The 13,299-nt window shown below is 36.5% G+C and overlaps 1 protein-coding gene across 6 annotated transcripts in view; it reads right to left on the reverse strand.

Annotated features, from left to right (window-relative positions):
* Window positions 1-13,299, reverse strand: part of LOC131068436 (uncharacterized) — a 207,755-nt gene that overhangs the window by 156,520 nt on the left and 37,936 nt on the right. The window lies entirely within an intron of this gene.

Genomic DNA, 13,299 nt, shown 5'->3' on the forward strand with positions numbered 1-13,299 from the left:
TGGCAGCTTATGCGAAGGCATTCAAACACAAACATGGAAATGGAGTTCCTGTTCCTATCATACTAGGAAATTCAGTTGAGGTATGTCCTAATGCCCTAGCCATGGATGATGCGGAAAAAGAGTTAGCTTTGTATTCATTTTCGTTCTTTGCCATGAGAGAGAGTTTTGATCCTTATGGGTATATAGAAGAGACAGTCGGAAGGAAATACAGACATGAACCTCAGGTAGAGGACTTTGTGATGAATCTCTTAGATGATCTTGAAGTGAAAAGAAAGATGCATTCCAGATTGCCTTTAGACTTTATCAGAAAATGCAAAATTTACAGAGTGGCCGACCAAGCTCAGGACAGTGGCAGACATCTCCAATCATCTTATGACCGAGAAAGCAAAGCAGTGAGGCTAGATTGGAATGAACCTGAAATTTTGGATCTAGATGCTTTGATGGCTCCAGTTTTGTCTTGTACTCGCAGATGGGTTGATGTGCAACATCAAAAGTTGAGAGAGCAGGGCATATCTATGACTTTTACTTTGGAGGAAAGGCCAGGTGAGGGAGGAGCAAGTGTAAGTGAGGGTAATCCTAATCCCAGAAACACAAGTGAAGGCAACCTTCGAAGCATAAGTGAAGGCAACCCCCATCCTAGAGGCTCAAAAAGAAAAGAGAGACCCGAGAAAAGGGAATCCTCCAAGAAGAAGCCAGAGGCCAACCGAGATCGTTCATCCGGCACATCTTCTCGACAAGAGAAGAGGACACTTGAAATGGAGGAATCTATGGAATCAATGGTACAAAATGATAAACATGAAGAAGGACAGGCATCTCAACGTTCATCAAGCCGATCTCTCCAAGTCAATGAACTACATGAAGACAAAAACGAGGACGAAGTGACATCTCCTCTCAGAGAAGAAGAAACATTGCCTAATGAGATACAGGTTAGAGAAACAAGATCTGCCATTCCAGATTGGTTAAAAGAGAGACTAACAAGGGTGATTGTGATCGAGGACGAAGATAATGTGATTGATTTAGAGAGCCTTGTTGGAAATTCTCAGGAAGTGACAGAAAAGAGGAAAGCCACCAAGATGTCCAAGATGATCAGAGATGAGACAGGATCCAGGAAATTGCAGATAGCTACACCAGCAGTGGACAAGTATGAAGGTGAGATCCTCGCAGAGGAATATGATGTAGAGACAAGCTTAGGGAGGAAATGGAAAAGAATAGGAAGCTTGAGCGAGAGGTCAGTGCTTGGAGAGGCTACTTTAGCCATCTCAATCAGCCTTTGAGACGTCAGGATCCAGCAGTATCTCCTACACAGGCACTTCCCCTTGAATCAGTTGGCGAGGCAGAGAGAGTCAGGAGTTTGGTTCAGCTTATGAGCTCTTGGATTGACAAATCCCATACAGTTGCTATTGAATTTACAACAAGGATGATGCAGACCATTCACCGAGCTATTCAAGTTCTTGAGGTCATCCACAACCTAATGATAACTGTAGCTGCTTTTGCTCATACTAAGGATGTTATCATTCCTGTCCTGCAAGTAATCAGACAAACATCAAGGAAGGTCCTAGCACAAGAAAAGATAATGGATGGAGGACCTCATAGTTTACTCCAATGGTCAACTTTACTCCAGATGAAGGAAGTTCTTTTTGAGGACATCAGTAACAAATGCAATCAAGTTGAAGAGATTATCCATCTGAGCCAGGACAAAGTGTTCGAAGTATTATGTGCTATTCTTGGCAGGAGGATTGCAGTTGAGACAGATGTGGATTTGCAAGAATTAGAAGATAGAGTCAAGGTCATCTTTTGCAAAGATGAGAATGTTATTACAAATGAGCAACGGGATCAAATGTTTGCCACCATGCTCCTGATTGAGAAGATCAAAGAACTTGAACCTGGATGGGACGCTGCTCTTCTCAAGGCTTTCGATCAGGTCATCCACTTGGAGGAACGAATGAAGAATCTTCCCCAGATTCCAATTGCTGAGATCGAGGGAATTGTGTCTAGATTCATTGCATATGCTAAGAAGGAGCATTGGAAAGGGAATAAGATTCTAGAAGAAAGGTTGTTATAGATGATGTGGCACCTTAATTGTCATTGGTCTATGTTTCCTAGATTTTTGTGCCAAATTTAATATTTGGCTATGCATTTAATGTTGTGCAATAAAAAGGGAACTTTTGTAATAAAACCCTAATTAGGGTTTAGGTGTCATAATCTTGGCCATTGATCCTCTTTTGATCTGGACCGTTCATTGTAATTGAGGATGCTATATATACCCTCATTCCTTTTCATTTTGTCATTAGATATCAGCATTAGTGATTAGAGATTAGCAATTTGATAGAAGCAAGTATTTTGTAACAAGATTGAGCTTTGAAGAAGGAATTTCAAACAATTGTTATTCATGATGGCTTTGAGATCAATAAAATATTGAAGTTATGGTGTTTTATTGCAATTCTTATGGTTATCTTCATGGTTGTTTACTTTCTTAAATCATTCTCAGTCAAAGTAGTATTTAAGTTTGAAGGACTAAGTGTTGGGCTTGATCTTTGGTGAGATTCATATTCCAAACCACTAGCTTCTTGCTGATTGTAGGAACGCCTTGTGTGGTCAACTGGAGAAACTTGAATTACTTAAACCTTCAATCGTCATTGAGCTTTGGATATGTGCCTTCGTGGTAGTGTCCATGATCCTTGGTGAATTGAAAGATCATTTGTTACCTTAGAAGATCGCATCAATTTCAGTTGAGTTGTTATTTCATGGCAATATTGAAGTTGGTAGAATCTCGCCAAGTCTAGCCTACATTGAGTTGTTCTTAGGATTAGATTAGAGTTTATCTCTTGCACACCTTCCCCTTTTGATCTTTTTTGGAATTCATTAGTATTAGGAAATCTTGTTCCTGCATTTCGGATACGTAAGGCCCCTTGATGAAACAGCAATCACAACGACCACTAGTGTTTATCCACACGTAGAGACCCTACATAAAAGAACATTGGAGTCATCCTGATTGATCCTTTTTTGCGACATCTTCAGCAATCAGAGACTTATTCAAGAGAGGATAAGGTACCCTTGGGTATTTTATTCTGTGTATGATTGTGTACAAAATACACGTCAACACTACCCCGGCTATCCATTGGTTGAATATTCCAAAGAAGACGTGTCCAAATAATGCAATTATTTCATTGGTCAGAATTAAGTTTGTTGTAACAAACCCTAATTAGGGTTTCATTGTAAAATCTTGGCCATTGATCTCAAATTGATCCAAGTCGTTCATTGTATTTAAGGATGCTATATATGCCCTCACTCATTTCATTTTAAAGGGTTAGAAAAAGAACTTAGAAGTTTAGAAAGTTAGAAAGTTGGAGAGAAATTAGTCATTGTTTGTAGCAAGATTGAGTAGTGAAGAAAGAATCTTGAACAATTGTTGTCCATTTGGCTATGAGATCAATAAAATATTGAAGTTATGGTGTTTTATTGCAATACTTGTGGCTATCTTCATGATTGTTTATCTTCTTGAATCACTTTCAATTGAAATAGCATTTAAATTTTAAGTTTGAAGGACGAATTGTTGTGCTTGATCTTTGATAAGATTCACATTCCAAACCACTAGCTTCTTACTGATTGTGAGGACGCCTTGTGGGGTCAACTGGAAACATTAAGATTGATTAAGAATTCAATCATTATTGGAAGTATTGACATGTATCTCCATGATAGTATCTATATCCTTGATGATTTGAAAGTTATTGAATCCCCTTAGAAGATCGCATCAATTCCAGTAGAGTTGTAATTTCTTGGCGATACTGAAATTGGTAGAATCTTATCAAGTCTAGCCTTCATTGAGTCATTCTTAGGATCAGTTTAAGTCTCTATTCCCCGAAACCCTTATCTTTTGACATTTTTTGAAAATCTGTTAGTGTTAGGAAAATCCTGTTCCTTCATTTGGAAAGAGAGTAACACGAACAAGCTTTCTCTGAAAGTACGTAAGGCCCCTTGAAGAAACAGCAAACACAACGACCACTGGTGCTTATCCACACGTAGAGATCTTACAAAAAAGAACCTTGAAGTCATCCCGATTGATCCTTTTCGCGACATCTTCAGCATTCGGAGACTTTATTCAAGAGAGGATAAGATACCTCTGGGTATTTTATTCTGTGTTTGGTCGTGTACAAAATACACATCAACAAGTAGATAACTTTGTCCTCGAATATTCCGGGGACCATAACAGAGCCTCTGGAATTCTGAAATGTACTCCTCAAGGGTCCCTTTTTGTCTAATCCCCATAAGATCTTTGAAGTGCTTTTGGGGATGAGTGTTGTCAAACCTTTCAATGAGCCTCTCTTTAAAAGTGTCATATGTTTTGATATTTTTGTGGTCTTGTGTGATGAGACCATTATGCCAACATTCATGGGTTGTACCCTCCAAGTGTAATATAGCAAATGTTATGGCATCCTTCTCCTTCATAAGGCAAAGAGAAAGGTAGGTCTCCAATTTTTGAAGCCATGACCGGGCTGTAACTTTCCAGGTTCCATCAAAGTTGGGAATGGTTAGCTTTCCTACTTTGCTTTGTATCTCATGTTTAGGTTGGGCTTTCCTCTCTTTATGACCCCTACTAGAATCTGCTCTACAATATTCAAAAAAGGGAATGCTCCTCCTGATTTCAGCGTTGTAAAATTCCCTAGCTAGGATTTGATTGCAGTCAGTTGTATAACCTGGACATAACTGAAGATTGTTTGTACAGCACAGCCGATGGTGGAAATAAACATCTTATATAGTATTTTATTTATTTGGAGTCTACCTTATTTGCGTTGGTTCTAATTCTATTTAGTAATCACTGATAAATATAGCAAACTAGAACAGTCATTTTTCACAGACATTGATATCAATTTATTCCATCAGAGAACAGGGAAGAGAATTCTTTTCATGATGCACCTGGTTGGGTAGTTGTGACCGCCGTTTTAGACTTCACGTTGATGCCGGAATTGATGTTGAATGTTTACCCAAGGTTTTTCATAACTCTTCAATAGAAAGCTAGGAGGATGCACTTCCAGTTGCAGCAAATTTACCGAAGTGTGTAACGCCTGTACAAACATATGTGTCAAGTCTGAGACTGCATTTTCACTGTATGCAAACACTATGAGATCCTCCACACGATATCAATATCCTTCACACCGCGACGATGACAAACTCTTCTCTCCAGGATAACTGTCGGCACCACCCATATGCAGTAAGGGCAATCTTTCACGTCACAACCCGATATCGGGTTACAAAGGCACGCATAGACGTCGTACGTTGATGCAATGTTTCGGTTTGCAGAGGCACTAACGATAGTGTGTGTGATGCCGTGAATGCTTCTCCACGATTCGGTTGATCGTATTTGCAGTAATACGCATACCCGCGTCATACACCAAGGATCTCCGTTGAACTTCACTCCACTTCAAGCAATATTGATTCTTCTCCAAAATCGTGCGACCAATAGGTCAGTCGAAGATTGACAAAAGGCAATTTAACTCTGAGATGTGTATTAACACACGCAGGATTCAAATCTTTTCTTCCAGGCATACTCCTTCCATCTGACGCCATCCTTTTATTTACCAAATAAGTTGGTTTTATTTCCCGTAGGAAACTAAATAATAGTTAAGAACTATTAAGTAGATAGTTACGGTGTTTATTAAAATGCTTTAATAATAGGAACATGTAATATTAATTATTTATATTAATGAATGGGATATTAATATAAAATAATTAATATTGTTTCAAATTTAACGTTTGGCAACTTATTTATTAGGGGACATTACAAGCGTCCAATCTTGCATATTCTGCAGCAAGCTCCCTATACCTAGGGATATGAGTTCCTCCATCATCTTTAGGGGTTTCTTCTCCAATCAAAAAAGAGAGCATATTGGTTCTATGGGTAGATTCTTGGGTAGCTCTGTCGTTTCCTTCTAATGGGCTTGGTGACCTGTCCCTTCTATTTTCGTGATTTGATTTGAGATCATTTATAGTTGATGTGATGTTATGGAGTGCTTGGGCAGTTTTTTCCATAAAGTTTCTAAATTCATGTTCCATGGCTAAAGAGGTTTTCTTTCTCTCTCTTTCTAAAGCTCTTACGGCTTGCTGACTCAATTGCATTAACTAGGGCCCTTCCTAGGTTGACAGGAACATGCTCTGATACCACTTGTAATGTCCCCTTTTGGGAGGACACTAAATTTTGTCCAATATACTTGTAGAATTATTGCAGGCTGTCTATTTTCAGTCTATTGTGCTAATTTGGACAGATTTAGTTTGATGTTGTTTCCCTCTTTAAATGCACAGGTTTGTTGTTTATATCAATCTTATCTGCTGCCTATACTCAGATATATATGTGTGTGTGTGTGAAAATCCTTTCTATTCCATCAAGTCTGATTCTCTGGTTATTGATTTAATATTTCCTCTTCTTTTCCTTCAATGCCTGCTTTATTACTATTTGCAGATTTGTATTTGTGTTCTGATCTCTTTGATAAATGTTCATATCATTCTTCCAGATTTTCTTATAATTCTGACTTAGGTCTGCTTCTAAATCTGCTTCTAATGTTTCATATATTTTATCTATTCCATGGATCCCTACTTCTCAAATGAAAACTTTTCCACTTTATATCCTCCAATGTGAGGGAGAGTCACACCTCTTCATCATGTATGCCCTTTGGCAAGAGACACACCTTTCACCCTTAGCACCCTTTAAAAGAGTGTGACTCTTTATTATTTCTGTCCTTTGAAAGGGACACAACCTTTCACAATCAGTTCTGCACTTCTTATTTAAACCATATGTGCACTTTTGATTCCCAAAATATCCCCCTCAAATGAGGTTATCTTCTCCCTTTTATATCTCATGTTTGAGGGAGTCACAACTTTTCATTTCATGTCTTTTGACCATTCATTAACTTAATTAAATTTTAATTATATTTAACTATATTACTTTATATTTTAATTTTGTATTTTAATATTATTATCATTATTTATTATTAAATTATATTTCAAAGTGGGGGCATTACAGTTTGCATGAAATACTTCATTATTTGTGGGTGCGCTACAAGTAATTTCCTTGCTAAAGCTTTCGGGTGAAAGATGAATCGGCTGCCAGTTATGAATTGAGTAGAACTCAAAACTGGCACCAAGTCCCATTGTTGCAGATATTCAAGAGGAGGGCCTCCGATGAATAATGGATAAAGATAGTGGAGTTGTCAAGATATGATATGGCTGGGTGTTTCTTGTGTAATGTCTGCAAGGGGCAAATGAAACTTGGTAGTTACAAACGGAACATAGAGAATTGCAAACAATGCACACTTAAATTAAAAATCTTAAGGATGCCACATACGAATGGTATGGTGAAAATAATCAAATCGATGCAATGCATAATTTGTGTATGTGTGTATAATAATCTTATGATGGGATTATGCTGGATAGATGAAAGGCACACTGCAAAAGGGAGTGAAATGATTTCACCTTTAGGTAAAATGATTTTCACAGATTGGTTGTGTGTATGATAATGGGAACAAGTGAGTGTTTTAGGAAAGGGCAAGATATCCCTAATTCATGGTTGAAATATTTTAATATATGATGCTCAATAGGGGCAATATATTTTCCAGAAAGGTCTTGGGGTAAAGAAAGTTGCAGAATGGGAGTATAATAATCATGCAGAGAGGGGAAAATTTATTTTACCAGGGCCTTGACAAAGGGTAAGGAAAAAGTAAAGTGGCAATTATTGTGTTCATAGAATAAATGAGAGATTTGAGAAAACAATATGTGAAGCATTTTTCCAAGGACTTTATTTCCATCTTGCATGCAATGTACAGCTATCGGTTTTTTCATCACACTTGAGGTGTTTTGCATCAAAGAGAAATTTCAGAAAGTGACAAAGTATTTCCAGCCAAAGGGAAGATTTTTCCATTTTTAGTCAGAGAGAAATTGTGAGCTGCTGCAAACAGCAACAGTCAGGTGACAAAGAGGGAAATTTTCAGTCGAGGGGTAGAGTATGAGTGTGACAAGTCTTTTGTCACAAAAAATGTGTAATTGAAGGGTCATTTTCCAGATTTTTCATGTGACTCCAGCAGGATCAAAGTTGCCGATCAAAGACAGAGTGAAAGAAAAAAGTGCAGATTTTTGGAGGTGTGAAACTCAGAAATTTCATAAAGAAGCCATGTGTCATTTTGTCGTTTATTTAGGGCTTCTCTAGGGTTTCTCATCTCTTTTTTGTTCTTTTCTCTTCATTTTGAGGGGTTCCATATTTTTGGCTCCAAGTGAGCTATGTAATGTTTTTGTGCAGGGTAGCTTAGGATTTAGCTTAGGACTTACCTTATGAAAAGAAGCAAGGTAGAAAAAAATGCTTACTAAACTATTCTTAGAGGAGAGTAATGTCCAAATTTTAGATCTTTAGAATCATAGAAACAAAAAACAGATAGAAAACAAGAAACAAAATTATACCTCAACATAGGTGTAGATAGGGAAAACACTTTTGAGAGAAAATCCCACACTACAAAGCAGCCCAATGTATTATTCATTTCTCTAAACACAGTTAAAATACACTTACAAAGCAAGCCTTTACAAGAGTAAAACTAGCCAGAGATTGAGCAACTCTACCATCATTAGAATATCTATAACTCAATATCAATACTTCCATCTCAAGCGCACTATAAAAATAAGTAAAACATGAAACCATCAAATGGTAACTACAAAACCCTGAGCTAAAACCAACCTGTTGTCCCCAATTTGAACTCACGGAAAAATTGGGGTAATCCTACAAATGTTGTTCAATTTGTAGCCCATGTGCTCTAAGGCACACTTTTCGAGGCATTTTTGGTCTCCTCATATGTGTGCTTTGGTAACTTGATCTTCAATTTGGGGGTTTTTAAGTATTTTTGAATTATTTTAGTTAAGTCCTATGTTAGGTGCAAATCGGGTTTATAACCCCAATTTACACTTGGTTTTTATCCTTAGTCTTTGTTTATGTTTTGGTGCAAATCGGGTTTATAAACCCGATTTGCACCTCCAAAGTGCAGTGTCGGGTTTTAACTCCTACACTGCACCTCCAAAGTGCAATGTCGGGTTTAAACTCCTACACTGCACCTCCCAAGTGTTTTGTACCTCCAAAGTGTAGTGTCGGGTTTAAACTCCTACACTGCACCTCACTTCACTATCCAAGGTGTAAATCGGGTTTGCACCTCAACCTTGGAATTTTCTAAGTTTTCAAACAGGGTTTTTTTAACCCTGATTTTGTGTGAATCCAGAGTATGAACGCAAATGATCTTCTTCAAACAAGTCATTTTCTGAAGAACCTAAAGATGCAAGAGTACAAGTCATTCCCCATAATTTCAGAGGATTTCTAAAGAAGAATGAAAGTGATGATGCATAAAATGGAACTCCAGCTACTTAGTTATTTTCGTGTTTTTCCCAGTGGCATTTTTTTATGTCTATCAACGCCTCAAGTGTCATTTTGTAATTGCTCATGTGCATCTGTTGAGTGCACAAGTCCTAAGTCAAATCGAACTCTTCTTTTGACTTAGTTGTAGAATTAAGTCAAATCGAACTCTTCTTTTGACTTAGTTGTAGAATTAGTTATATTTTCCTATTTTCATGTTGCACCCCTCTCCTATATATATGAGGGTTTTTATTGTTATAAGGATCTTTTTCCATCTTTATTTTATGCAACAAAACTTTGCCCAAGTGAAGAACAAATTGAGACTATGTGTTCTTTTTGTGAATTTACAATTTAATCAAGAAGGATTGAAGCTTGGCATTCAAACTTTGTTTTGAATTCAATCTTTGTGTGATATTGATGTTCTTATGTCATTTAGTATCATATGCTCTCAATTGATTGAAGTTGGTGAAACTTATTGGTGATAGATACTGAAGAACTTTGGATTTTTGCAAGTAATCTTTGAGTTACTTTGAAGATTCAATAATTGGGATCTGGTTAAGATAATATTGTTTCAAGTCTTTGTGCTTTTGCAAATTATCCCTCGAGTTGAACTTAAAAAGATAGAAAGTGAAGTCTTTGTGTTGTGCAGACTATCTAGTTAGAGTAGAATATATTTCAATATATCTGTCAGTCTTTGAACTAACAGTATATTGGGTTACAGTGGTTGATAGGAGTTATAATACATAAAAAGAATCTTTGAGTTTTTAAATTGTGAGTTCCCATCCCTAAGTCATTTTCAAAAGAGGAAAGTAACGAGAGACTTTGCTCTTTCATGGACACTTTACTTTCCAAAATAATTAGTTTTAAGTATTACTGCAAGTTTTCAAGTTATTTATATTAAGGGAAAAGTCTATTCTTATAAGAGAATTAGATGGAACTGATTTCGAAAAAAGAGAACTAAGTTGTTGTACCTTTGATTAGTGTAAAGTTAGCAGGTAGAAGAAAGTAGAATAATTGCAGTAGAAAGAGGGAGCCTTCCCTTATAATTAGGAGGGAGCGTATCTTGCTTTCTAAGAGATATTATCCTTAGAGCTGTCGTGAAACACTCTTTTGTAACCCTTTACAAGTTTACAAAATTTTCACCCAACACAACCAATAATTTGGCATCCAAATAATTAGTTAGAAAACCAACATCTAGATCTAGAGATCAGCTCACATAATTAAAGTAGCATATTTCTTCCACTTGTCATAAGTAATCTACTCACCAACTCGGGTGTTTCACATTGGCTTCATTATCTCCAATAAAAGATGTCTTATATTGTGTCATAACATGCATCATTAATTATGCAATATTTGTAACTCCCTCTTACAACTCTTTTCTATGTCCTAGATTTTTTTATTTCCAATGTGGAAGGCCCAACTTCCAAAGGCCATAACTTTTGATTTGCGATGTTGTTGGAATCCCATGTCTTTTTAAATCGTCAAACTCAAAAGGACCTACACAATAGATGCTACCAAACAACCTATAATTTTTATTTTGCCCAAAAATGGTCTATATCCCAAAAATTGAGTTTTTCTATTTTATAGTCCGAAAAATGCATCCTTTATACACTTAACATTAGGAAAACTGAAAAGGCTATGACACCTTTCCTATCATCTTAACCAACGTTACTATAGAAGTTTGAGTTTCACTTGGCATGCTATGTTAAACTCTCTAAAATTAGCTCTCTAAAACCATCCCCTTTGTATTGCACTACACTATCTAGTGCACGTCTCTCCTTCCTTTGCATCCTTCTCTTCCTTGGTACCATCCCCCTACTTTCCTATCTTTGTGGCTTTGGTTAAGATTATTGTAGGAGTTTAAGTTTCACTTGACATGCTAGGTTAAACTCTCTAAAACTTGGCTCTTTAAAAACATCCCCCTTGTATTGCACCATACTATCTAGTGCACATATCTCCTTCCTTTCCATCCTTCACTTCCTTAGTAACATCCCCCTACTTTCCTATCTTTGTGGCTTTATCCCTTTCCCCTCTTACATCTTGTCCTCTTTCACTTGTACCTTGCTTCTTACTTTCCTCTTTTCACAAGTTTATTTCTCTCTTTGTTCAACCCTTTGCTTCCTTTTCACTATCATTCTTAATTCGTTATTCCTATCCATATCATTTGCACCAATTGTTGTGATTTTCTATGTTGGTATATTGATTTACATGATCAATTTTATTACTATTAGTTTTTGACTTACTATTAATTAATTATTAATAATATTATCATATTAATCTTACACTAAGATTAATTGTTCTATGACCTTATAACATATAATTATCTCTATTAATATTATTATTGTTATTAGCAAGTATAATGTTTACCATCTTGTTGTAGTACTTTTATATCATTGTTATAATTTTAATTCAATATCATTCTTTTAATCTCACTACATTTATTAATTTATCATTATTATGATACTATAGCCTCCTCTAATATTACGGTTTGAATTTTAGCTGCCTTTTTCTCTCTATTTTTGGGCTATCCTCCTTAATTGTATATTTTGTCATATCCTACATTCCTCTTGAACTTTTCGCTTTCCACTCTCTTCTCCCCTATGCTTCGCAAGTATTGAGTGAGATTAGTTCGCATTCCATTTCATTTCTCTTCCTCATCTTAAACATGGACCACAAAGTGTGATCCAAAACATTGATGCAAAAAAACTTATACAATTAACTTGAAAAGCAATCTAAATCATGTTGAGGAATTCAAAAAATAGCAATGGGAGTGGAAGAGAAATTCAATGATAGTGTTTTGTATTGCAAAAAGTATGTTCTATCCATGTAGACTATAGTCTTGCAAAAAGGATGTTCTATCAATGTAGACTATGGTCATTAATCAATGTTTCTTTGAGTACTGAGGATGGGATCTAACACTTTTGCGATCCATCCAAACTTTGGTCCCTCCCTCCCTTGTCTCATGTTTCTAATAAGTTATTGATTAGTCAACAATTTGAATTCTAATCAAAATTGAATGGTTTGCTGCTAGCAACGCCAGGTGTTGTGTTCAAATTCTATGAAGGCATTGATTTTCAATTGTATTCTATGAAGAGTGTATGCACCAAGATTAAAATATAGAATCAACATGAGAAAATAAAGCACAACTACTGACCAATAAGTATGACATCTTTTACAAGATCTATAATATGGACTCTTGCATACAAAATTATTTATTTGTAAAGACATCAAAATTTCCATTTCTACAGATGCAAGAGGGTGACCTACCATCCCTAGGACAATCAAGGGATGTCATGGTGTCCCTTGGTCATCCCAGGGTTACCAAGGCATCCCAAATTTCATATAAAGAACAAGTGATGTTACCCTTTTCAGGGGACACCCCCATAGACTTCAAAAAAATGGGGACAAAGAGGTGGTGAGAGAGGTGGGACATCCCATCCCCGTCACTTTGTCCCCAAAACGTTCCAGATGCCCAGGACATATACCTAGGTTCTGGGATACATTCCCGGAGACACTGTCATCAATGCAATCACATAGACTGTTTATGCTGATTGAATGTGGAAGACTGAACTCTTGGCCAAGTGAGCACCAAGTTGATGACCACACCCTGAAGAAGGTTTCTTTTTATAATCTTGCATACTTTATGAAAGTTTACTAAATCTCACTAAAAGACTTCTCTCGAGGTTTTCCATGTTCTTCTTTCTTTTTCTCATAGTCCACGTGTCTTTCAGAAATTAAGATTTGCAGTTTCAGAAAATTATATTTGTTTAAAATAGTTCAGATGTCAATGTCAGATTTTACTTCAGAATTTAAATTTTGGCTGTATATTTTATCAATTATAATCATGGATTTTGGGTCAGGAACATAGCACACAAGACTTCATATATTTGATAGCTTCTTTTAACTTTTGACGTAGTATGCTG

This window comes from Cryptomeria japonica, chromosome 10 (assembly GCF_030272615.1).
Source record: "Cryptomeria japonica chromosome 10, Sugi_1.0, whole genome shotgun sequence".
Lineage (NCBI taxonomy): Eukaryota > Viridiplantae > Streptophyta > Pinopsida > Cupressales > Cupressaceae > Cryptomeria > Cryptomeria japonica.